The sequence below is a fragment of the Lepidochelys kempii genome, chromosome 3 (assembly GCF_965140265.1).
Source record: "Lepidochelys kempii isolate rLepKem1 chromosome 3, rLepKem1.hap2, whole genome shotgun sequence".
In the NCBI taxonomy this organism is placed as follows: Eukaryota; Metazoa; Chordata; order Testudines; family Cheloniidae; genus Lepidochelys; species Lepidochelys kempii.
In genome coordinates, this window is record NC_133258.1 from 158,848,178 (window position 1) to 158,873,919 (window position 25,742).

General features: G+C 42.6%; 1 long non-coding RNA gene across 1 annotated transcript; it reads left to right on the plus strand.

Annotated features, from left to right (window-relative positions):
• The first annotated feature begins 340 nt into the window (after positions 1-340).
• LOC140908312 (uncharacterized) lies at positions 341-4,535 on the plus strand. Its single transcript, XR_012157832.1, has 2 exons — positions 341-488; positions 3,501-4,535. It is a non-coding gene; the product is annotated as an uncharacterized lncRNA (long non-coding RNA).
• Positions 4,536-25,742: the final 21,207 nt, after the last annotated feature.

Here is a 25,742-nt window from a genome sequence, read left to right on the forward strand (position 1 = left end):
ACCTCCCGCATATTCCCCGCCTCAGGGAGGCGCCACACCCCACGGGAGGATCTTTTCCCCCGAGTTGGAGAGGCTCCTCCCTGCCCCGCCCGACGGGCTCACCATGTTCCCCTCACGCTCCCTCCTGCGGGGCCGGCAGGTGGGTCCGTTATCCCAACGAATGCCCGGCCCACGCGGCGATCTCGTCAGTCAGGCGCGTGCGCTGTATGCCCGCTGTCGACTCTCACGCCGGCCGCCAGGGGTCAGTGTGGCTGCGCCTAGGCTAACCCCAAAAGGCGCTGGGCCGGAGGCCTCCCCTCATACTGGCCTCCTCCCTCTCCGGGCCGTTTGGGCTCTGGGCGCACGGTCTGCTCAGCCTTCCATCGCCCCACCCCACGCAGGGGACCTGGTGCCACGTTTTCTGCCTATAAACCAGTTTCCAATCCATAGCAGTGCTTAGCGCTCACTCTTCGACTACCTCCTTTTCCCGGAGAGCTCCAGATTAGACGGTAAACTCCTTGTCGCAGGCAGTTTTCTCCTAAATCAGGGGTGGGCAAACTTTTTGGCCTGAGGGCCACATCTGGGAATGGAAATTGGAGGTTGGGCCATGAATGCTCATAACATTTGCGCTGGGGTGCAGGAAGGGGTGAGAGCTTTGGTTGGGGGGGGTGAGGGCTCCACAGTGGATCCAGAAATGAGGAGTTCAGGGTGCAGGAAGGGGGTGAGGCTTCTGGTTAGGGGGAGAGGGCTCGGGGGAGGTGGGTAGGGACACACTGGGGGGGTGCTGGGGAGTTTGGGGTTTAGGAGGGGGCTCTGGGCTGCCCCGTGTGCAGGCACCGTCTATGCAGCTCCAACTGGAGCGCTGGAGGGGCCTTTGGAGCACATAGGAGCTGCAGTGGGGCCATGCCACAGCTTCTGGGAGCTGCATGGAGCGGCCCTCAACCCTGCGCCCTAGCTGCAACAGGGCCATGCTGCAGCCCCCATCCCTGCCCTAGCTGGAGGGCTAGAGTGGGGCAAGCCCCAGCCTGCTCTCCCCCGTGAGAGCTTGCAGGCTGGATCCAGCCCGTAGTTTGCCCGCCCCTGTCCTAAGTATATACAGCACCTGGCACTATGAGGCCCTCAATGCGGACTTTAGCACATCTGAAATACAAATAATAACTAAGATTTTCAAAAGTCTCATGATTTTTGGGGTGCAGTCTGAGATGAGCGCTCAGGATTTTATTAAAAATCAGACCTCTTTAAGACACCTCAAATTGGGCACCAGAAAATCAATAATCACTTTTGAAAATCTTGGACAAAACTGAAGTGAGAAAGGATTTTTGTAAGTCAAAATAAATTATGTAAACCTATATTCCTTTATCCACTATTGTACTGACAATGAAATATTCCATTAGACTAGAGAGAGGTGACTTTCCTTTTCAGAAGCTGTGCTGGTTTGTCCCTATCATGTTAACATATGTTTTTTCATTATAATTTCTACCAGTTTCCTCCACTGAGGCTCATTGGTGTAGAATTCCAAGAATCACTTCTAGCACCTTTTTGAATAGGATAGCTACATTTAGTACCCTCTAGTTTAATAGTGGCCTTTTAAAAGGCCACCTATTTTTGTTAGCAGCGCAGCACTTTGTTCTTAAGTTTCCACTCCCAGTCTCTATTTAAGCCAAGTCATTATGCAAGGTAGCCTATTTCCTCTTGTTTTTTCCTCCCCCCCCCCCCCCCCCCGATGTTCTGGTTTAACTTGGATTTAAACTTGGAGAGTGGTCAGTTTGGATGAGCTATTACCAGCAGGAGAGAGAGAGAGAGAGAGAGAGAGAGAGAGAGAGAGTGTGTGAGTGTGTGAGTATGGGGGTGGGGGGGATGTGAGAGAACCTGGATTTGTGCTGGAAATGGCCCACCTTAATTATGCACATTGTAGGGAGAATGGTCACTTTGGATGAGCTATTACCAGCAGGATAGTGAGTTTGTGTGTGTGGTTTTTGGGAGGGGGGTAAGGGGGTGAGAGAACCTGGATTTGTGCAGGAAATGGCCCAACTTTATTATCATGCACATTGTGTAAAGAGTTGTCACTTTGGATGGGCTATCACCAGCAGGAGAGTGAATTTGTGTGGGGGGGTGGAGGGTGAGAAAACCTGGATTTGTGCTGGAAATGGTCCACCTGATGATCACTTTAGATAAGCTATTACCAGCTGGACAGTGGGGTGGGAGGAGGTATTTTTTCATATTCTCTGTATATATATAAAGTCTGCTACAGTTTCCACGGCATGCATCCGATGAAGTGAGCTGTAGCTCACAAAAGCTCATGCTCAAATAAATTGGTTAGTCTCTAAGGTGCCACAAGTACTCCTTTTCTTTGAGAATGGGGTGTAGATTAAAGATAATCTAGGTATGGCTCAACAAATACTTTGCCTCAGTTTTTAGTAAGAGTAATAAGGAGTTTGGGGGCAGAGTGAGTAATGAGAATACAGAAGTAGAAATTACCAAAACCTACATGGAAGCCAAACTCAAACAGCTTAATGGGACTGTAATGGGATATACTCCCCCCACTGGCCTTGCAAGAGCTGAATTGGGCCAAGTGGGCCCAATCAGCCAATCAGTTTGCAGCCTGGGAGAATTAGGGGAAGCAAGTCATCTGTGTGGGTACAGGCAGGGCTTATATGAAGACAGGAAACTGAAAGCAGAGGAAGATGTAGGAATAGTCTGCAGTTACTCCCTAGGAGGGTGCTAGAGAGATAACTAGCCCATGTTCATGCCTTGCAAGAAGGAAGTGGGGAGGGCCAGGAGGTAAGGAAGAGGCTCATGGAAAGGCAGCAAGATACAGGAGGGAACCACACCTTAGATGCTGTTTAGAGCATCCCTAAGCCAGAATCTGGAGTAGAGGATGGGCCCTTGTTTCCCTGACACCTGGGGCAGTTAGAGGACTGCCTGAAAATGCTGGGGAGCAGGGACTTTGATACACATCACTGGAAGGGAAAAAACTACACAGTGATCTAGCTAGAGGGCTGAGTCCAGAAGAGGATGCTGCATTTACTGAAGTGAGAGAGAAGCTGCAGGCTGAGAGAGTGGCAGTGTGTAGCTGCTGGAAGAGGCTTTGGCCTGGCAAAGTTAATCCTCAGAATGGCCACAAGGCTGCTCTACTCACTGCAGGATGACACTACTAGTCACATGGAGTGTGACACTGAGCTAGGCAGAGTTAAGCAACTAGCAGGCTAAATGACCTAAATTCAACCCTTAAAGACACATTAGAAAAGTATATAAATGGTAATTAGGGTCATTCCTTATACATAGCTAACAAAGCCATGTTAGCTAGACTAGAGCTTTAAAGTCTAAACTTATATTGTTAGAGAATAAGATACTGATTGTAGTTGACGGTTTACCTAATCTGGTTACATTGTTAACATCTCACAAGATATAACTAGTAGATAAACTTTTCCTGAATTCTATTGATTCAGAGATCAAAAGGGAATATTAGCAATTACATGAAATGTGCTGTAATATTGTCTTTTTCTCTTCGAAATTTGTAGTTAACTTTGTATGAACTGCATGAATGGATAATGCTTGAGGAATTCCACCATGATTTCAACAACTTCCATCCCATCATCAACCTCAGCCTGGACCAGTCCACACAAGAGATCCACTTCCTGGACACTACAGTGCTAATGAGTGATGGTCACATAAACACCACCCTATACCAGAAACCTACAGACCACTATCCTTACCTACCTGCCTCCAGCTTTCATCCAGACTAGATCACACCATCCATTGTCTACAGCCAAGTTCTATGATACAACCGCATTTACTCCAACCCCTCAGACAGAGACAAACACCTACAAGATCTCTAATCAAGTGTTATTACAACTACAATACACACCTGCTGAAATGAAGAAACAGATTGACAGAGCCGGAAGAGTACCCAGAAGTCACCTACTACAGGACAGGCCCAAGAAAAAAACGTAACAGAACTCCACTAGCTGTCACCTTCAGCCCCCAACTAAAACCTCTCCAGCGCATCAAGGATCTACAACTTACCTTGAAGGACGATCCCTCACTCCCATGGATCTTGGGAGACAGGCCAGTCCTTGCTTACAGACAGCCCCCCCTCCCCCAACCTGAAACAAATACTCACCAGCAACCACACAACAAAAACACTAACCCAGGAACCTATCCTTGCAACAAAGCCCATTGCAAACTATGTCCACATATCTATTCAGGGGACACCATCATAGGGCCTAATCACATCAGCCACACTATCAAAGGCTTGTTCACCTGCACATCTGCCAACGTGATATGCCATCATGTGCCAGAAATGCCCCTCTGCCATGTACACTGGTGAAACCAGACAGACAGTCTCTATGCAAAAGAATAAGTGGACACAGATCAGACGTCAAGAATTAGAACATTCAAAAACCAGTCAGAGAACACTTCAACCTCCCTGGACACTCAATTACAGACCTAAAAGTTGCAATTATTCAACAAAAAAAACTTCAGACTCCAATGAGAAACTGCAGAACTGGAATTAATTTGAAAACTGGACACCATTAAATTAGGCTTGAAAAAGACTGGGAGTTGATGAGTCATTACACAAACTAAAAACTATTTCCCCATGCTAGTTTTCCCCCTACTGTTATTCACACCTTCTTGTCAACTGTTTGACATGGGCCATCCTGATCAATACAAAAGTTTTTTCCCCTCCTGCTGATAATAGCCCACCTTAATTGATTAGTCTTGTTAGAGTTGGTATGGCAGCCCCCATTTATTCATGTTCTCTGTATACATCTTCCTACTATATTTTCCACTGCATGCATCTGATGAAGTGGGCTTTAGCCCACAAAAGCTTAGACTAACAATTTTATTTGAGCATAAGGTGCCACAAATACTCCTTGTTCTTTTTGCCTATACAGACTAACACAGCTACCACTCTGAATGCAACTAATTACCTGTGGATACACAGGAAAGAGGAATTTACTTCAAAGCCACAATGTATATTGCCAGTTCTTCACCCAAGGAATACCTGCTCTGTTAGCTGCTGTCAAGAGGTTTATCAGATGAGCTTCAACTATAAAGGAAGCTTTGGGCCTGATCCTTTTTTAATCTCACATCTGTTTGAGCAGTACTAGGGGAGGTTTTGTGTTGGAAGACTGAGGTCTCCAGCTATGGTCTGGATTACCTTGCTATTTCTTATGGAAGAATTTATGCAGACTGAGCCATGGGAGTAAGCGGTAGACTGTCTCCCAGGATCACTATGGGCATTTCAACATCCCCCACTGGAATCTTCTGGTCTGGAAAGAAAGTCCCTTCATGCAACTTTCTATATAGGGCAGTGTTCCTGAAGATGTGTGAGTCATGTCCCTTTCCTGACCGCCCCACATTGTCATTGAAATGACCCTGGTGATCCACCAGCACCTGTACTACCATATAGAGAAGTAGCCCTTTCTATTGATATACTCCATCGAAAGATGGCCTGGGGCCAAAAATTGGGATATGCATGCCATCTATCACCCCACCACAGTTAGGAACTAGTGGATAGCTTTGCAGCCATGGGATTCCCTGCACAATGCCCAGAATCACAGTCCTTCATAGCAGGAGGTGATTAATGGCCCTGTACATTTACATCACTGCAACCTCCACAGTGAACTTCCCAAGTCCAAACTGATTCATGGACTGACCAGTAGCAGTCTGGAGTTGCCACCTTCCACACAGCAATCGCCACTTGCTTTTCCACCATTAGGGCAGCTCTCATCTTGGTGTCCTTGCACTGCAGGACAGGGATAAACTCTGCACATAGTTCAAGGAAGGTGGCTTTGTGCCTACAAAAGTTCCGCAGCCATGGTTCATCACCTCATACCTGCATCACAATCTGATCCCACCACTCAGTGCTTGTTTCCCAAGCCCAATAGCAACGGTCTACTGTGTGCAGCTGCTCCATGAATGCCAATATCGAAACTTGAATGGTTTCTTTCCATGGCACACAGCAGGGCAGGCACCATGGATTCTTGTTCAGATTTGCAGCTCATGAAAAACTGCAGGTTCAGTTGTGTTGTGTTCATAACGCTTATCACAAGACTAGCAAGTGGTGCAGGAGCTATGCTTTCAGGCAGAGATGGCAGGCACAAAGTTTATAGGGGCTGTCAAAAAACAGCACAAAAACGCACTTGGAAACCTTTAGAATTATGGGATGGAGAAAACTGCATTGCATCATGGGGTGGTGATCCCACCCCCATGATGCACTGTGATCTATTCCCAGAACTCCTAGTGGGAGAAGGTGGCAATTTGCAGTGTGAGATAGCTAACCATAGTGCACTGCTCTGTCAGTGCTATAGCAATAACTTTGGATATGCACGGCTGACAAGAAGTAATGCATGAATATGCACAAGTGATATAATTATAGCAGCTTATGATCATTGACATAATTTAAGTCAACTTAACTCTGTAGTGTAGACATGGCCTTACAATGATTTAGTTGAAATGGTAAAAAACTGAAGACCTGCCCTTATACACTATAGAAAGGTGGTAAGATTTAAAATAGACCAGACCCCCTTCCTGGGGAAGACAAGGTCAGCTTTATGTTGCTAGGACACCATAATCACAAAGCATCAAGAAAATGTCCATTTCCACTTTTGAAAATAGAATTTTAAAAAGAACTTGAAAAAACTGAAAAGATAATGTACTTAAAAGATAATGAACAAAGGTATATCAAAGATCAGTGAAACATTTATAAGTTAAAACACCAGTGTGATGCGAAAAATCTTCAAGGCAAACCCAACCCAAATACATCATTAAAGAACTGAAGAGCCACAAAGCTAGTTAACAGCTTGATTAGAAATACACAGACAAGATGATCCAACCTCAGAATAGAGAAAGAACAGCCACTCAGTGTGATAAACAGATGGCTCAAGTGATTTAATAAGTTTAAAAAATAAGACATGGGATAAACTGATTCAGTTTAAATCAGTTTACTAGGATGCAGCAGATTGCTATACTGCATTCTAAAAACCCCAGAGTAGACTATTAAAAATAATAAATCATACATTTATAAGAAGGCTCAAATCTCTTCTAAAGATTAAACAACCCAGAATTCAACACGAGAGAAAAACCTGGGATGATTAATTAGAATTAGCCAGTGTGTGTTTTATACCATTTCTATCCTAATATTTTCCACACATTTGTGCAATGCTGTACATAGAAGGGAAAAAAATCCAACTCCTATGGTGATCAGCTTTTATGCCCCTTAGGTATAAGTCTTGATCATTACTTTATTTGAATGTGTTTTGTGCTGAATAATGGCACATACTCCACATAAGAAACAGCTCAGAGTCTGGCAGCCAAAAGGAAAACAAAAATTTAGAACATAACCTTAAAAGTGCCATGTATCAGACAAGTTATGGTAATAAATATGTTCATATTTAAAATCCGATTCTTTAAAGGAAGGAACAATTATTGTACAGCACTAACTCCTTAAAACCCACCTGTTCCCTTATTTTTAGGGATTATGGATTAAAATCCATAATTCAAACACTTGTGTGATAAAGATGAACAAAAACAGCTCTCCAAGTATTACACTTTCACTGGAACCCTAGAATACATATCACAATAAAACATTCTGAATGAGCATTTACTGAATTTTCTATTTCTTATATTAAATAAAAGGACTGCCGCATAATTTGGTGGTGTTTCTATCCAGGATTTTGGTTTGGATTTATCCCTAATCGGTTGAATTTGGGGAGAAAAAAGGTGGTGCAAGTCTTCCCAGCTCCTCTCCCACCCTGCCCCAAAATAAACTCCACCCAATAAATCAGCAAAAAGGAGCTGTGGCTCACAGTAGATTGTGCAAGTGTTCAAAATGTGAGTCTCTCTCCGAGTTCCACTAGGTTCCTTGAACTTGATTCACTCTCAATAGGACTTGAAGGTGCCCATGGGCTCTGCTAGGCAACTTGGGTTTGTCTCCTTAACTGGGGAAAAAGTAAGTGGTGGTATCCCCCAAATGCCACCCACCGGTGGCACCAAAAAGACACAGATTACAGTGAATTGTGCAGAGTTGCGATTCTCCATCCCTACAGGAGAAATGAAGCAGTTCATGTTAACAATTACATTATCTTCACTGAACACCTCACCTAGATGAATGCTGAATTGTGACCTACATTGTTCCATGCTTTCTGCAGACATCTCTGCAACAGTTACATTCAGTTCACAATTCTGATATTTTCTTCCCAATCATAACAGCTAGATATTTACTTTTGTTGAATGAAAGTAATATTTTGGAGAACACCATGACAACTTGAGAAGTACCAGTATGCCATGCTGCTCCATACTGGCACAATCTGAGTCCTGTCCCTAATTATTGTGGCAAATTTGTGTCCACCTAGAAGCTTCATAGATTGGTTGGGACTATGCAGCATATCACCATGTCTTGGAACTTCACGTTGGTACTGGGAACAGACCTCCTGTTTCAGATTCATAGGCACCTACCAAATGAACTGACAGAGAGTCTCTACTACCCACTAACAGTGCAGCAGATACGATCATTGAGAGTTATGTACTGTGCACCAGATAGTGTACTTCAGCAAAGCATGCAATAAACCCACAATGTAGAGAAGGCCTACGACACTTTCAGAAGTTCTCATCCTGTCCAATAGAGGAAAAGCTGGACACATGCACACTAGTGATTTAGTTAAAAAATGTGGTTTGCTGTTTCATCAGTACATACCTTTATATTAAATAATAAAGGTGAAACTAACTATTTTTATTGTCCTACCTATAGCACATGTGAGGGGGCTTGTTTCCACAGTGAAAATACTGAATCAGTCAAGTACCTGGTGCAGTGTTTTTCTTAACCAAAATTTAATAGAAAGGACCATGAATTACTATAGACCCACTTTATTTTATTGAATTTCAGTCTCAGAAATAGAACTCTAAACTCTAGCAAGCCTTTCTTAAATATACATTTATACCTACCTGTCAAGATCAAGGATATCAAAATGTCTTTAAAAGCATCCCACAATGCAGCAGACAGGAAGCAGCCTTTACTTTGTTCAAGGTTGCAAACATTTCACTAATAAAGAAATCATGCCAAGAAAGGGGGGCAGGGGGAATTTATAAGGTCAGTATTGTGACAGATTGAGGATACATCTATGCTATATTATGGACTGCATTTTGTTTCATTTCCCCTCCCCTTTTGTATTGTACCCTTCAAGTTGGGGCTCAACCCTCATATCATATTGCAACCTCCATTGCGAGCATATGTTTTGTAATGGGGGACTGACACCTAATTGAACAACTAAGTATGAGAAACTGGCACAGACCGACCTAGGGCCATCAACTCTGCTGGTCTCTCAACTACCAGCCCTTATACAAGAACCTCTCTACACAGAAACGGATGAGGAGGTGGGAAATTGGAGCCAGGGAGTCCCCCAGTGGAAGCACATTGCTAGGCAACCTGACCAAAGGGGTCAGGAACTATATTTAAAGTGGGAATACTGTCTGTGGAGATGTGTCCACCACCTCATTTCAGAAGGGCTGGAGGAAAGGGAAAGCAGGAAGGGCTGCCTAGCCTAAGGACACTGACCAAACCCAGGACTCACAAGAGAAGGGAGATCAGACTTGGGCTGTCTTCAGGACCATGTGATATTTTCCAAATATTTGTCTCTCCATTGTGCTTTGTACATGTTTAAGAAATTCCTTTTCTAAGCCTGGGTTGCTTGTTTCCTGCCATGTTGTCCCTGAATGGGACAAATTAAGAAATCAGAGCTCCCATAGCCAGTTGGACTCTGAGGGAGCATTTCTAAGTAACTGGAGGTTTGGAGGAGCCACTGTATGTATAGTTATGGTGATTCCTCAAGTGTCACTAAAAGAATCGTAGGTAGGTAGTCTATAGTAATGAAGACTTCTATGGCAACACTTTTCCCTTTTCATCAATAGATGAAGTAGCAAGCTCTTCCTACTCTGGAGCTTTTAATCACAGGGCTTACAAACATTACTTACACACACACACACACACACAGTAATTTCTTAGGTTTTATAAAAGCAAACCGAAAAGAAAAAAATTCCAGCATGTTGCACCATCACAGATCAACAGTGTTAGGACTGTGTAGATCCACTGCACAGTCCTCTGCCACTTGAGCTAACTGAGTGACTGGCAACAATAGCAGTGGGCACATCAGATTTGACATCCACTCTCTACACTGGCTTCCCATAGAATTGGGACAGTTCAAGGCCTTGGCTCTTATCTTCAAAGCATTCCATGGACCTGGGTCCAGGATATCTAAAAAGACCATCTAAAGCTCCAGAACAAAGACTGAGGTCAACAGAACTCTCAACAATAAGAGTAAAGATAGTCTGTGCAGGAGACAGAACTTGCTCAGGGAGCAGTCTGAAGTCCCCCCCAAAAAGCTAAGAACCATCACAAACCTCACCACTTTCTGCTCCAAGTGCAAGGCGCATTTCTTTGAACTTACCTTTTCTAACACACACCCACACAGCAACAGGTGTATTTATTTAGAACAATACAAAACCCTACCAAAACAAGACACTCCACTGCAAGACACTTCTCCTTGTAGGGAGAGGATGAGAGAACACGTGTAGTCATGTTGCTTAATGAACTACTGGAAGGCAGTTAGATACAGCATATGTAGTTGAGCTTCTCACCTCAAAAGTGACTTCATGTCAGGAAGTGGTGTTGGAGGGGTTCTTTCACTCTAGTGCTCCCTTTATCGGTCTTGGTTCCACAACGGTCCTCTGTTTCCATGCCCTAGCCTTCTGACCACATCACCTCTTAGTCCATTCTCTAACAGAAAAGTCTGATGGCCTCTTAACGCCTCCCTTGATCTGTCTGGACATTGTGGTTCTTGGCCTCTTACTCTTGATGCCTGTACTTCCCCTCTTTGTCAGAGATGAGAGGGGAACCCAGACCCACCCTCTCCTCTAGCACCCTGCTGTTTTAGACAACTAAGGACTGTTCCTTCAATCCCTCTATCACTTCATAGAATCATAGACTTCAAGGTCAGAAGGCACCATTATGATCTAGTCTGACCTCCTGCACAACGCAGGCCATGGAATCTCACCCACCAACTCCTGTAACAATCCCCTAACTTATTTCTGAGCTATTGAATCGTGGTTTAAAGACTTCAAGGTGCAGAGAATCCTCCAGCAAGTGACCCATGCCTCACACTGCAGAGGAAGGTGAAAAACCCCAGGGCCTCTGCCAATCTGCCCTGGGGGAAAATTCCTTCCCAAACCCAAATATGGTGATCAGCTAAACCCTGAGCGCGTGGGAAAAACTCACCAGCCAGACACCCAGGAAAGAATTCTCTGTAGTAACTCAGATCCCACCCCATCTAACATCCCATCACAGGCCATTGGATATATCTACCGCTAGTAGTCGAAGATCAATTAATTGCCAAAATTAGGCTATCCCATCATACCATCTCCTCCATAAACTTATCAAGCTTTGTCTTGAAGCCAGATATGTAGTTTGCCCCCACTGCTTCCCTTGGAAGGCTATTCCAGAACTTCACTCCTCTGATGGTTAGAAACCTTCATCTAATTTCAAGTCTAAACTTCCTGATGGCCAGTTGATATCCATTTGTTCTTGTGTCCACATGGATACTAAGCTTAAATAACTTCCCTGAGTTGTTCCTACTTTTGCCATGCAGGTTTTGATCTGCACAGACTCTGCTATCCCCACGTTGGATCTATGGTTCCCCACAGTTTTAGTCAGCTACAGAAGTGCTTCCTCAAAGCCACTCCCAGCTACTCTCTGCAGCAGCTGAACAGTATTGCAAGCAGTCCCTCTGTCTCATCTTCCTAATCCAGATGGGAGTTTCACCCTCAGCCCTCCTTCTGGGGCCAAGGTTGTCTCTCTGCCTCTTGCTTATGGGAAAAATCAGTATTTCCCTCCTTCAAACAGGAGTTCCCACTCAGCCCTCCTCTGTGGGGGTGGGGTAGTGGTTTAGAACAGCTGAAAGATGTTAGCCAGCTTTGTCTTCATCTGAGCACCCTTTCCCAACTAGCGTCCCAGCTTGAAGAGTTCAGCAGGCTTTCCTGCTGATGTCTGCCCTCCTATGAGGGAGGAGGCAGCATATATACTAGTCCCTTCCCCCAGCTCATTCCCAATGGTTAGAGTAAGGCTCCGCTCTTACCCGCCTGCTGTGCAAGGCTCCTGGTCCCAGGCCCTTAAAGAAACAGTGACTGACTTCCTCCCAAACACTAAGTTTCCAGGACTGCTTCCTCTTAATCCCTAGGTCTATGTATTCACAACAAATAAAAAAAAACTGCTAAATATTGACATGCCGTACCATGTGACTAGAGGTGGGCTGTCGGCTAGGCACCACTACATCACAGCATGGTACAAAAACCTATATAGAAGATTACAGAATGTGGTCTAGCACTAAAAGAGAATGGGACACTTTGCCAGTGGGTTTCACAGATATTTGCTGACAGCACAGGAATGAGGAGACTCAGAAAACTTGGGTTCCATTCCAGGCTCTGGAAGGGAATGTGCTATAGTAGGCTGTCAGGGTTGCCCCCCCCCCCCATCCTCTGAACTCTGGGGTACAGATGGGGGGGTCTTTCATGCAGATCCCCCCAAGCTTATATTCTACTAGCTTAGGTTAAAAACTTCCCCAAGGCACAAATTCCTTTCCTTGTCCTTGGATGGTATTGCTGCCAGCACCAAGTGATTTACACAAAAATTCAGGGAAGGGTCACTTGGAATCCCTATCCCCACAAAATATCCCCCCAAGCCCCTTCACCCCCTTTCCTGGGGAGGCTTGAGAATAATATACCAACTAATTGGTTATAATGTGAGCACAGACCAGACCCTTTGTCTTCAGGACACTGAAAATCAATCAGGTTCTTAAAAGAAGAACTTTATTTATAAAGAAAAAGTAAAAATCACACCTGCAAAATCAGGATGGAAGGTGACTTTACAGGGTAAATAAAAAAAATTTACACAGAGGATTCTCCTCTGGCTCAGCTTCACAGTTACAAAAACAGGAATAAAACTACCTCTGTAGCATAGGAAAATTCACAAGCTAAAACAAAAGATAACCTAGAATCAGACTTTAAGGTCAGAAGGGACCATTATGATAGTCTAGTCTGACCTCCTGCAGGTATATCCCAGGTATATTTTCAGGAGATCTTGTACCTGCTTGGCTTCTCTCTCTATCTGGAGAGGGAGCAACAAAGAGCACAAACAAAACCTTCCCCCCCAGATTTGAAAGTATCTTCTTTCCTTATTGGTCCGTCTGATCAGGTGCCAACTAGGTTATTTGACCTACTTAACCCCTTACAGGTATGGCGATTCAGTACAGCTGCCAAGGAGAGATTTTATGCTACCCTTCTCTCTATATTTCCCCTCCCTTCCCCCAAGCTTGACCACTTCTGTCCCATCCTCTCTAACCTGTCTGTCCCAGTCCTGCCTCTTCCCCCTCCTGTCCCCTCTTCCCAGTTCTACTCTCCACGCTTAAGGCTTCTCATCCCAATCAAAAAGTCTTCTTGCCTAGCCAATCACAGTCTTCCCCTCTGGACTCTCTGTCCCTGTCACACACACCCCCCACCTGTTCCCAATTCCAGTCTTCTTGCCCAGCCAATACTTATGTTGAGCTTCCTCAGTTAACACTTTGCACAAAGAATTTTCCTTCTGGGGCTATCACAGCACTGTATAAACATTGTTGAATTAATCCTCATATTATTGCTATGAGGCATGCAAGAATCATCAACCTTGTTTTGCAGATAGGTCATTGAGGTTATGTGGGTTGGCCAAGGTTACCTAGAATATCTGAAGTAGAATTGGGAATAAAACTAAATCTTCTGACTCCTAGTTCCGTGCATTAGCCACATGACCATCTTTCCTTGGCACCTTCACTCCAGTTCCTAGTGGACATGACAGAAGAACTAAAATAAAATATGGAAATAGCTTACAGCAAGTTTGTACATTTGCATGAGGTGAAGAAGAGGAAGGCACAAACAACATCAGGGCTGGCACAATCTGGGACCGTGTATTTCTGGTGCTCAATGGCGGAGAGACTGAATGGCAACTCTGGTTTTAGATTTCCTATTGGTAGGAAGGGTAAGGGAAAGAGGGCTCATAGCCCAGCACCTGCTCCTCACAAGATGATGAAATTAAGCCAGCATATGGAGCAAGGACAAGGAGAATGCACGCTGCACGCCATGAAAGGATGGGGGAGCTCCAGCTCAGATACACATTCCTCTGGAACCCCTGAAGTTATTCTAATTGAGTCAGTTAAAATATCTCTGGGTCCTCCTTTTGCTGCATGGCCACCCCACATGTCCATTCCCCAAATACAAGCCTGGACTTAAAAGCCATGATATACCCCCAATTTGACTGTCATTCTCTGGCTTTTTTCCAAATGGTTCTTGTATCATTGTAAGTGTGGCATTGTGCCATGCATCAAGTCATTCTGAATGGCTTTTATGTTAATTGTAGTGACACTGATCATCCTGCATTAGTTTAATATCTCCATGGATCTGATGGGTTTCCACCTACCTCACAGGCATTTCACTATGCTGGTAAAATGAATGATGTCCATTCACTAATAGGCCTCTGAAGTCTTTGAGGTCTATCCATACACCCACTTCAGCAGTAAGCCAAGACGGCTCCACATTATTAGTCACACTTTTCTGATTTTCAACTTGATGGACGTGTGTGTATCTTCCTGTTAAGCATCTCTCCGCTACCATTGTGTGTTCTTATCTCTGTATAGATTCCTCTTTAGATACTTGTGTACATGGAATGGGGTTGTTGAATCAGCTGTTGGAAATGATTACTCAATGTCAATTATGGAAACATATTCAAGTGTCAGGGTCAGAGTTTTGTACAGCATATGTAGTATACAATGCTGTATTATTATATGTCTATTACCATTAGTGTGCTAGTATTGTACAACATACGGCAGCACCTTAGGACACTAGCTGATGCAATGTAATTCATCAAAAAACCTTCAGAGATTTTTGATTGGTCATATTTTTAAAAGAAAGAATTTAGAAAACAAATACAATTTTACAGCATGATTTTTGGGTGCAGCATTTTAGAGCTATGAATGCCATCTTCAGAAAAAGCTATGTGACCGCAGTAGGTATGGGGTGGGATGACCCTAGAGCAGGGGTTCTCAAACTGGGGGTCGGGACCCCTTGGGGGGGGGTCATGAGTGGTCAGCCTCCACCCCAAACCCCGCTTGGGCTCCAGCATTTATAATGGTGTTATAAATTAAAAATACTTTTAAAAAATTATATTTAAAGGGGGGGTTGCACTCAAAGGCACGCTGTATGAAAGGGGTCACCAGTACGAAAGTCTGAGAACCACTGCCCTAGAGCAATCAGGGCCAGGGTGACTTCCTGAAAGGTTCAAAGCCATAGAATGCAGCTCCTTAAAACTGCATAGAACCCAGCCCTGAATCCTGACTCATGCAAGTATTTCTTACTGGCAGAAGCAAGTCGATAAAACTACTTTTGCGAATGAAGGTTTGCAGGATCAGGCCCCTAGATCATCAATTCCTCAATCTAGGAACCTTATCATCCTGTTTGTAAAACATAATACCATTACTGCATCACATCATATACAACAACTAGAGGAAGGGATCTAGGAGGGAAACAGAGCGTACCACTGACGAATCCACCCTGGCAGATTCATGCAATCAAAGGCACTATGTATGCACTTCAGAAAGTTTTGCTGGTTTAGATAAGCTTTTTTACAAAACAAAAAGAATGAAAACTGTGGGGGTTTTAATTATGTGAACTGTTTTTCCCTGGAGGGGGGAAAAAGCATTTTCACTGTAGAAAATATTTGATTTTGAACAGTACCTATAAATTGGATGGAGACTGTTCAACAGCTTTGCTGCATGTTATTTTTCCATCCCAACCACTGGGGATTCCCCCACATCCCACCTACACACAAAAGGAGGGACAGAGTGAATAAATAGAGAGCAGGTCATTTCTCAATATCCTAGATGGCATAGGGTGAAATCCATCTCTGCACAAGAGGGGCCAGGAGAAGGCCTAAATACACTTACATCCCACATAAGCCCCTGGGGTGAATTTCACCCTAATATTCCAGAATTATCTGGGAAGGGTATTCACCTCCTTCCTAACAACTGCCAATTTAGTTGCCATGTTACCAGAGCAACATTAAATATTAAGGCTCTCTTACAATAAAGAAATCTCATATATAAAAATTCCTGCCTGCTTCGTACAAAAAAGCTCGTAATTTTAAAAAGAACAGTTAAAGAAAATAGGCTGACCTACTGAAATATCTTATGAGACATAAAACAAAGTACTAATAAAATGCGACTCGGAATTTCAGGTATCTTGATTCACCAAAACGCTTTTATATGACGGATATAAAAACTGAGCACTCAAATGAAAAATCACCACTGCATTTTTAAAACTCCACTCATTTTCAAAGAGTGAAATCTGTGACTGAACAAACATTAGTGGTTCTATTTTGCACAGCTTTCCATGGCAATGAAGTGAAATTATACTTCTTTTAATTATGCTTTAGTGATACTTCATTGATCTAAGTGTGTTCTCACAAGGGTGAAATGGATGTGTTGGCTCTTGGGCCAGTTCCCAGGTGTCCACATCACTAAAAATTACCACTAGAATAGATACTAACCATGTTAGCAGCTCAGCAGAGAGGCCATTTCCTATTGGAATTTGGAAGACAGCCTAAATGTAATACAGCCTGTACAGCAAAAAAAAAAAAAAAAAAATCACTAAATATGGCAACTGTCAGTAAAACAGCCAGGCACACTGGACCCCTATGATTTTCAATCACTTATTCCTATATGAGAAGTTTCCACCTTATCTAAGAGGATATTTTGCCCCAAGTTCCAAATGAAGGGGGGAGGGGGATGTTAAAAAAAAAAAAGAATCAGACTCTGCTAAAACAAACTGACAAGGCTACTGCTGACCTTGCCATCTGCAGGAATTATTTCAGCTTTGGAGTTTCATTAGAGATTTAGCAGCAAACTGATATGCTCCAGCTTTGCAGATTTAACCAGTGCCTTCATTTCTAGATTCCTACAGTATTAATTTGCAATGCTAAAAGGAAAAAGGAAAAGAAGCAGCAGCCCCATCGGACAGTCAATCAATCAAGAAAGTCTCTCCCCCCCCCCCCCGCCCCCAAGTGCACGTTGCACAACATTCCACTAACTTCATTAAAGTTGCTTTTGGTAGAGCTCTACAACTGTATTATACAATTCATATATTTGATAAAGAGACAAAAAACACAGTACAGGCAATCATCTTTGGTTTCACATCAGTAATCTTTTTGGAGTACAAAAGCAACCAAGGATAAATGTGTTGTACGTATATAGTAGGTTTCATCTAAGGATCTCAAACCACTTTGCTAATATGGCTGGACTACACTCCAGGATCAGTGGTGGCTTCTGTTTCCCCCTTTGTTGATTTAATAGTAAAATAGAAAACTTGTCTAAGAGACCTGAATAAAGCGTACAGCTTTCGTTTCAGAATACTGCAGGAGTTGGTGTTTGGATCATCAGGAAAGAACAAACCCATAAAGAAGCTGGAGGAATGTGATTGTGAAAGAAGAATGTGTTTGGTAAAAAGGAACTTGTAATGTAATGTGACCCAATATAGAGATTGTCAATTAAAAGAAAAAAAATTTTAGTAACAATGAAGTATTGCTGCTTTCCTATTAGTTATTCTATATGTTTTTGTCTATAGCCTTTGGCTCCTCTAGTCATTATCTGCCAGGAAATGCCCTCCACATCTGTCATCATTACTTAATTATAAATTACTTATAATGCTGAGAAAGGATTCAAGCTAATGTACAGACATTCATTTCATTTTCTAGAAACATCCTATAAATGCCAATTAAAACTACACCACCCATAAAAAAACCAAACCTATATGCCGACGGTTGTTTTCCTTTTTCATTATAAGGATGATGAGCTGACAAGGCATGTGGTGTTGATTATTTATGCCTACCAGTGGTTGAATCTATTTGGGCTGGAAGACTCATACCTAAAGGGGATGGGGAATATTAAAAAAAGAATGCTTTGTCTTTGTAGTAGAGAGACCAGAGAGGTAAGGTAATATCTTTTATTGGACCAACTTCTGCTGGTGAAAGAGAAACTTTCAAGCTACACAGAGCTCTTCTTCAGGTCTGGGAAATGTACTCAGAGGCTGTGTCACAGTTAAATAAAAAGGGTAGAACAGATAGTTTAGCATAAGCAGTTAACACATATTTCAAAGGACCACTCAAAGTGAAGTGGCCAGTTAACACCTCTGCAGTCATAGGACCAAAAAAAAAAAAAGGGAGGGGGTTAGTACGTTATAGATTTTAATAATAAAGACACTGGATTTAGAGTTTAAGTCCATGATTTTTAGTGTCTAGCAAAGTTACGAATTTAGTCTCCTAGTCCAATATTTTCAAAATTGGAGCCAGGTTTCCTTTGAGGATGAGAGGTCAGATATGGAGTGACTGTTCTGTGAAACTTGTTCACCCGTGGATGATATGGTGTTTTTGTCTTATTTTTCTGTGCTAGTTCATTCAAGAGTATTATGATAGGGCATTTAGTGCCCTGGATGAGCTACACCACATGTTGAGATAGGCAAGTGTAGGACCCATGGATCTTCAAAAGGTGTGTTTGGAGAGTATTAATTGCCGTATCAATGGAAATATGTCTGCATGTTTTGCATCTGTTATGGCAGGGTCTGGTGCACTTTACGTTGGTAGGTCCTGATCTTTGGGGAAGCTTGCTTCTCATGATGAAAAACTCCCAACCTTCCCAAGCGAGGGAGTTTGGGAAAGGTTTCTTTCAAGATGTGGTCCCTAACTGAAGAGCAAATTCAAATCTGAGCAAAATCTGTAGTCTCTACTTTCCACCATGGCAACAGAATTGCACAAAAAACAGTAACTGTCAAGTTTAGTGGGAACAAGCTTGTGGGGGGGGGGGGGGACAGGCGTGAGGAGAGAAGAGAAAAATCAACTGACCTAGAGCTATGAGCATTGGCCTTGTCCCTAGTGTACTCCATTTCAGAGTACTGTGCACTAGCAGCTGTATCCAATTTGTGGTCAGGCAGCTGAATCAATCCATGAGAATCATCACAGGAACTTTCAAATCAACACCTCTATTGGCTTGCTGTATTAGCAAACAAACATCCAGCTATCCATCAAGCTAGAGCCACAGCACAAGAATTTAAATGTGCCAAAGACTACACAGAAATTCCCATCCAGCAGGTTATGGATAACATAACTCACCACCACCTGAAATCATGAAAACCACTATGGACTGCATGTCTCTGGATCCAGCCAGGAAATGGCAAAGTGTCTGGACCTCATTTACTGTTCCAAAAAGCACTCTACTACTAACCCAACAAGCCACCCACCTGGTTTTGATCTACCAAGCAGACTTCGGATCACACTGAACAAACCATGGAAGATGCAACTACTTGATGCACAAGTGGAAAAACCAAAGACTCCCCTTTGTGTGACTCTGGTGAGAGCAGCCAAACCATAGAACACATAATACAGTGCCCCAAATACGGATTCACAGGTGAATTGGACAATGTCACAGAAGAGGCCTTGAAATGATCTATGGACCCACAACTGCATTTACAAAATGTTGCTCTGAAGATGCTATACATGCACAAAAGGGAAAGAATTGAAGAAAAGGGTCAAGTCACACCCATGGGACCCAGGGAGAAGGATATATGGGTGTGCCTGATGGGGTCTAGCAGACAAACAGATGGGGATATGATGGACCCCATCACTCTGCCAGCAGACTGAGTCATTACAGACACTAACAGTTGTTCTTGGATTCTAATTCTGGGAATGTGGGAATTTATTTTTCCTTGATGTGTTATTTTTTGTAATGATGTAACAGCGTTAAACCCAGAGGGCTCAAGTACACGTCTGCCATGGCCAGACACTCACGGTCAAGGTGGTGAACTCACAGTCTACCACTCACACATACATCCAGTAAAAAGAGAACTGATGAAAATGAACATGCAGTTTCAATAAAGTAATTTTAATTCTATATTATCAGAAACTACTTAATTACTGAGGATTTCTCAGAGATTAGCAACAGGTTAATTACATCACCTCCTTTCAGCCAGTCTTTAGTCCTCTGCCTAAATCAACAGTTCTTAAAAGAATAAGTTGTCATGAAGCCCCCTTTGCATTTCATATCTACTCACTTTGTAAACATTTTGCTCCAAAAACACAGGCTTCAGCCACTTGGAGGTTAAGTAATACCTCCACTAGCTGTAGAACATTGGGGCTTAAATAGCCTATGCAACCAGCAGTAACTAGAAGGCAGTATGATCGCATGCACTGTTGAGCAGGATGGAGTCAGACTGTCAGCCAGTACATTACAGCAAAGCCACCCCCTCATTTGGTTCTGCATTTTACATCTCTTAGCCTAGTAAGAGCGGTGTTTCTTTGTGTGTTCTAAGATGTAGATAGGCTGGAATGTTCAACACACAGTTCTAGTAAGTGAGAGGAAGTTAGGCGATGATGAAATTACATTTCATCCTTAATCAGGATGAACAGATCAATAAATAGTTGAATATATGAAAACATTCACAGAAAACTGGCAGAAATAGGCATAAAAACCCAAAGATACTTCTAAACAAAGTAATAGGTACTGTATGACAGATTCATATCTTGGTAATATTCTATTGCATGTGTCATAGTTCCTAAGTAAGCTGTACCTCTGATCCCCCTTGGGGTCTCCAAACATACACCCCTTAAGGTCTTAGACATGTGACTGCTTGAGGTCTCTCAGTATAGAATCTCACAATTCTCCCACTCGCAGGCTGGGCCCTGGATTGCAGTCTCCTAGTACTAACCATGATTTACCTCAGCAGTTTGGATTTATGCCCAGACCTTCCAGTTCTGTTTCCTCCAAGAACAATGTCAGTGGTTAATACAGCAATCAAATAGCCGCCTTAAAGGAAAGTATTTAGAACAAAAAGCATTTAAGAGAAACCATCTTAAACCCAATAAAAGAATACTACACAACTGACTAGCTTTGCAGGGGTTTAACCATCTACATGGGCACTCACCCCAACTTTGCAGGAGTTAAGTCACTTTTTAATTGTTTATAGATCTTCTGATCTCTATCCTCCTAGCCTGGCAAAACAGCTATGTCACTTCAGCCTAGAGCCATGATGCATGCTACTGTCTTTACTGGGAGATTGCCCATCTGGGACCATAGTGTGGCCTTCCTGTTTATTTGTCTCACAGCCTCCTATTAAGCTAGATCAGTGCATTCCTAGAGGCAAGTCTCATAACCCCAATATACAATTATTTCGCCTTGCTAGCCAAGTCACAGTGTTCATAAAATTACTACATAGCACTGTACAGTAGGTCCAGATAATGTGCATCCAAGAATTTTAGAAGAGCTGTCTGAGGAGCTTGCTGAAACATTAATGTTGATTGTCAATAAGTCTTGGAATATTGGGGAAGTTCCAGAACAAAACTAATCTTGTGCCAATATTTTAAAAAGGGGATGACCAGGATAATTGTAGGTCTGTCAGTGACATCAATCCCAGGCAAGATAATGGAGAAGCTGATCCAGTGCTTGATTAATAGAAGAACTAAAAGGAAGGTAATATTTATATCAGTATGGTTTTATGGAAAATAAATCCCATTTAACTTGATTTTTTTTTTTATGTAATGACAAGTTTGGTTGATAAAGGCAATAGTGATGATATACATGGGCTTCTATAAAGCATTTTTGACTTGGTACTGTACACCATTGCATTAAAAAACATGACATTAAAGGGATTAAAAGCTGGCTGACTGACAGGTCTAAATATGTAACTGTAAATGAGGAATCATCATCGAGCAGGTGTTTCCAGTGGGGTCCTGCAGGGATCAGTTCTTGGCCTGATGCTATTTAATAATTTTTTATTAGTGACCTGGAAGAGAACATAAAATCACCACCACCTACCTGAGGTACAAATATTTGATAATGGGCTGTTCAACCTAGCAGAGAAAGGTCTAACATCAGTGACAAGAAGTTGAAGCTGGAAAATTCAGACTGGAAATAAGGTGTATATTTTAAACAGTGAGTAATTACTCATTGGAACAATTTACCAAGTGTTGTGGTGGATTGTCCATCACTAACCATTTTTAAAATCAAGATTGGATGTTTTTCTAATGTTTGATGTTTCTCTGCTTTCAGAATTATTTTGGGGAAATTGTATGGCCTATGTTATACAAGAGGTGAGATTAGATGATCAATATGGTCCTTTTTTACCTTGGAATCTATTTGAATTATACATGCACTGCATGTCTGTCATAGCTTGAAGCAGTCGGATATCCTGACTAATACAGCACCAGGTGACTTGAAAATGGGACTTCAGTGCTATTTGAAAATTTTAGTTGAGATGATCAGCGTCCCTTCTTGCCTTAAAAATATATAAATAAAATCTATTCATAGCTTATCATATTCCATCACCTTAGTATCTGGACACCTGGCATTCCCAGTGTAAACCCACAGTAAGGCTTTGAATACAGCCGACACAGTATGAATCCTGCAGTTACTCTGTCAGTGAAAATATTCATCTCTCCCACTCCCCATCTTAAACAGCTGGACGGAGAGCAGTCTTACCACTAAAAGAAATGCTATAGATGTCTTTTGCATAAATGTGCATTCTGACAAGATTTTGAAATAAGTCCTTTTCCTCTTTCTCTCTCTCATGCACACACTTGCACTCAGACACGTTTAGTCCCATCTGTCAATGAGGAAAGTGGTGCTTGATCAACCCTTCAAGCTCATATGAACTGTATCCTTCTTATTGCATAGAAACAGTCCGCTCTCTCATGTAATCTAATCCCATGAGTTGTAAGAATAGTAATATTTTAGTTTTAAAGTTGTTAATGTGAATTCAGATCTTATGAATTATCACTAGAGACTAAAATCCTCCATTTATCCAGATATAACTTTAGCAACCTTGTGGCCAAAATAGAGTCTGCTCTGCAGGCAGCTCCAACTGAGAAAAGGTATGCACAGGAAAGCAGCGGGGAAGATCTCTTCCATCCTAGGGGTACCTTGTTCCATACCCCCCAGAGTGAAAACACACTAGAATAGTACAATGAATATAGGAAATGGAAATATTTATTCAGAGGGATAAATGGAGAAAAAATAGGGGAAAGATGAGGAGAGTGGTAAAACAGGGTTACATTCAACACAAGGGCCCACAGTCCCAGTGGTATCACAGTCTGAAAGGGAAGACACCTACCAATGCATCTGCATTCAGAGTCCAGGAGTCCTAGGCAAAGTTCCAATCTGGTGGGGAGTCTTGGGTGTTCCTGGTCATCTTCAGGATCAGTCAACTTTACCCAGAAAAGAACAGATATAGCGTGAGTAATGGTGGCATAGTAGAGCCTATGCCCACACCTTACTACTACCACCACCCACCTACTGCCTGCCAGTCTGAATCCCCTGAATCAAGATTAAAGCAAGTTCAATCTCCTTGGTCATTCCATCCTTAGTCTCTGCTGAGGCTATCAATAAGAGAGCTAATAGATGCCAGTTTTGGTGCTATTTTTGTGATGAGTCAGTGTTGCCTACTGACTAGAGCACTGAACTGGGACTCAGAAGACCTGGATTCTATTCCTGACTGTGTTACTGCCCTGCTGCTTGACCTTTAGCAAGCCACTTTCCCACTCAGTCTCCCTAACTGTAAAATGGGGATAACTACTCCTTTTACAGCACTTTGAAACCTACTGATGAAAAGCTCTATATAAGAGGTGAGTATTTTAAGTAGTATCCATTGAGAAAGGAACTAAGGCTACTAATTTATTTCATGGAGGCAACCAAATATTTAATGATAGTAACAATCCTTGGTTATTACTGACTCAGTATTGCCAACCTCAAGAGATCAAAAATCATGAGTCAGCCCATTTAAAAACAACAACAAAAAAAACCACCCACACTAAATTGTGGTTTTCTGTCTTGATTTTTGACCTCTCCTTGCCCAAAAGACAATTAGAGTTGTCCACTCTCCCAAATTTATTGGGAAAGGTGATTTTGACCCCCAGTCTCACCTCCACATCTATCCATCCATCCCTTACCCAGCAATTAATTCTGACCCTTGCTGGACCACCATCTCACACTCTGATCAGAGCCTTGCTCCCATCCCCCTTCCCCCCCAAACACCTCTTTTGTCCCTACAAGCCAGAAAGGCTCAGCATCACAATATTTGTCATATCTTTCATTACCTGCACTGTTTAGACACAGACCCAGGCTGACTAGCTCTGGTGGAACTAGCTGCATGCTAAACTGAACAGAGAATGCCAACTTGCTTTCTAACACTGGAGATGGAAGAGGTTGCTTTCAGGGATTGGGGATGTAGGAGCACTGGATTATATGGAAACAGATTACTAGCTCAGTATAGCCACAACCAAACTTCAGTTAACTGGGAGTTTCAGTTAAGATGAGAAAGAGCATTTTGCCCATTTGTGTCATTTAGCTCTGCTAACAGTAATTTGAAGGGGAATGTGCATGTCAGTGTGTATGGAGAAGAAACTCACAACTGTATTATAGCAACTCCTATTGGACCGTGGTATTTTTAGTGCTAATTGTTCTTCTTGAGTGCTAACTCATTTCTGCCATAGTGCAGGAAAGCACCTTGCAAGCTTTCCATCCCCACTTCTGTATGTCCACTTCAGACCTGATGCGCAACAAACACTCCCAATATTTCATAGCTAGAACTAAAGCTCCTGATTATGTGGAGAGAAAAAAAAATAGGACTTGCAACAGACCAGAATCTGAAGTTGGCTCTACAGGATGAAAAGCTAGTGCACTCACCATTGCATCTTCTGTTAAAAGGAACTCTGGGGAGACAAAACAGGGTGCTAGAAAGATGCAGCATGACACCTGGAATTACAACCTGTTTGAGCACAATAATTATAGATTATAAAGATCAGCTATATTGTTGCCTAAATCATCTTTACCAGGAGGACATATACCCTTATGCAGGAGACAAATAGTAAATTGATATTACTATGCACTATGATCTCAGCCACCAACTGCAAACAAGTTAAAACTGATGGACCAGCAGCACTACTTCTAAAGTCAAGCACACTGCATACCATGCCTTTCTAAAAAATCATTGACTAGAGAATTTCGTGCACTTCTTAAATTTCTGCTGCACAAATTGTGTTTGAGAGCCAGAAAATGGCTTTGCCTCAGAAGTCACTTCACTGTAGCTCACTGCCAAGCAACACATGAACACTAGCACAAGTGTACAATTCTTCAGAGCCATTACTGTGTATTGCACTAACAAGTGCCAAGCTTAAAGGCCACTTTTGTATGAGGAAACCATTGTATTCTCAGAGCAAAGTCTCTTTGAAATAAATGGAATGTGGGCACATGATCTGTTTTCCATTGACTGCAAAGGGGCCAGCTGCATGAGTATGAGGTGCAGGATTGGGTCCAACATTAGTAAAAATCCATCTATAAAGGTTGACCTACATTTAGAGGTAGATTCCAATTCTGATGTTGATGGATACAGAGTTATTTTTCTGGTAAAAGGGCAAGGTAAATTCAATTCAGCTGTATGGTGATCACAAGTTGATTATTCTCAATTTATGATGTCTTTCTTTTGAAGAACCCCTTAGCAACCTTGAATGAAATCCCAGCTCCATTGATTTCATTAGGGCCAAAATTTCATCCTATGAGTTATTGGAGCAGAGCCAAAGCTCACCCACTTCTTGGTGGTGAAAACTAACCCAGGGAGAAAACTGTCCCTCATAACAAAGTGATTTGAGG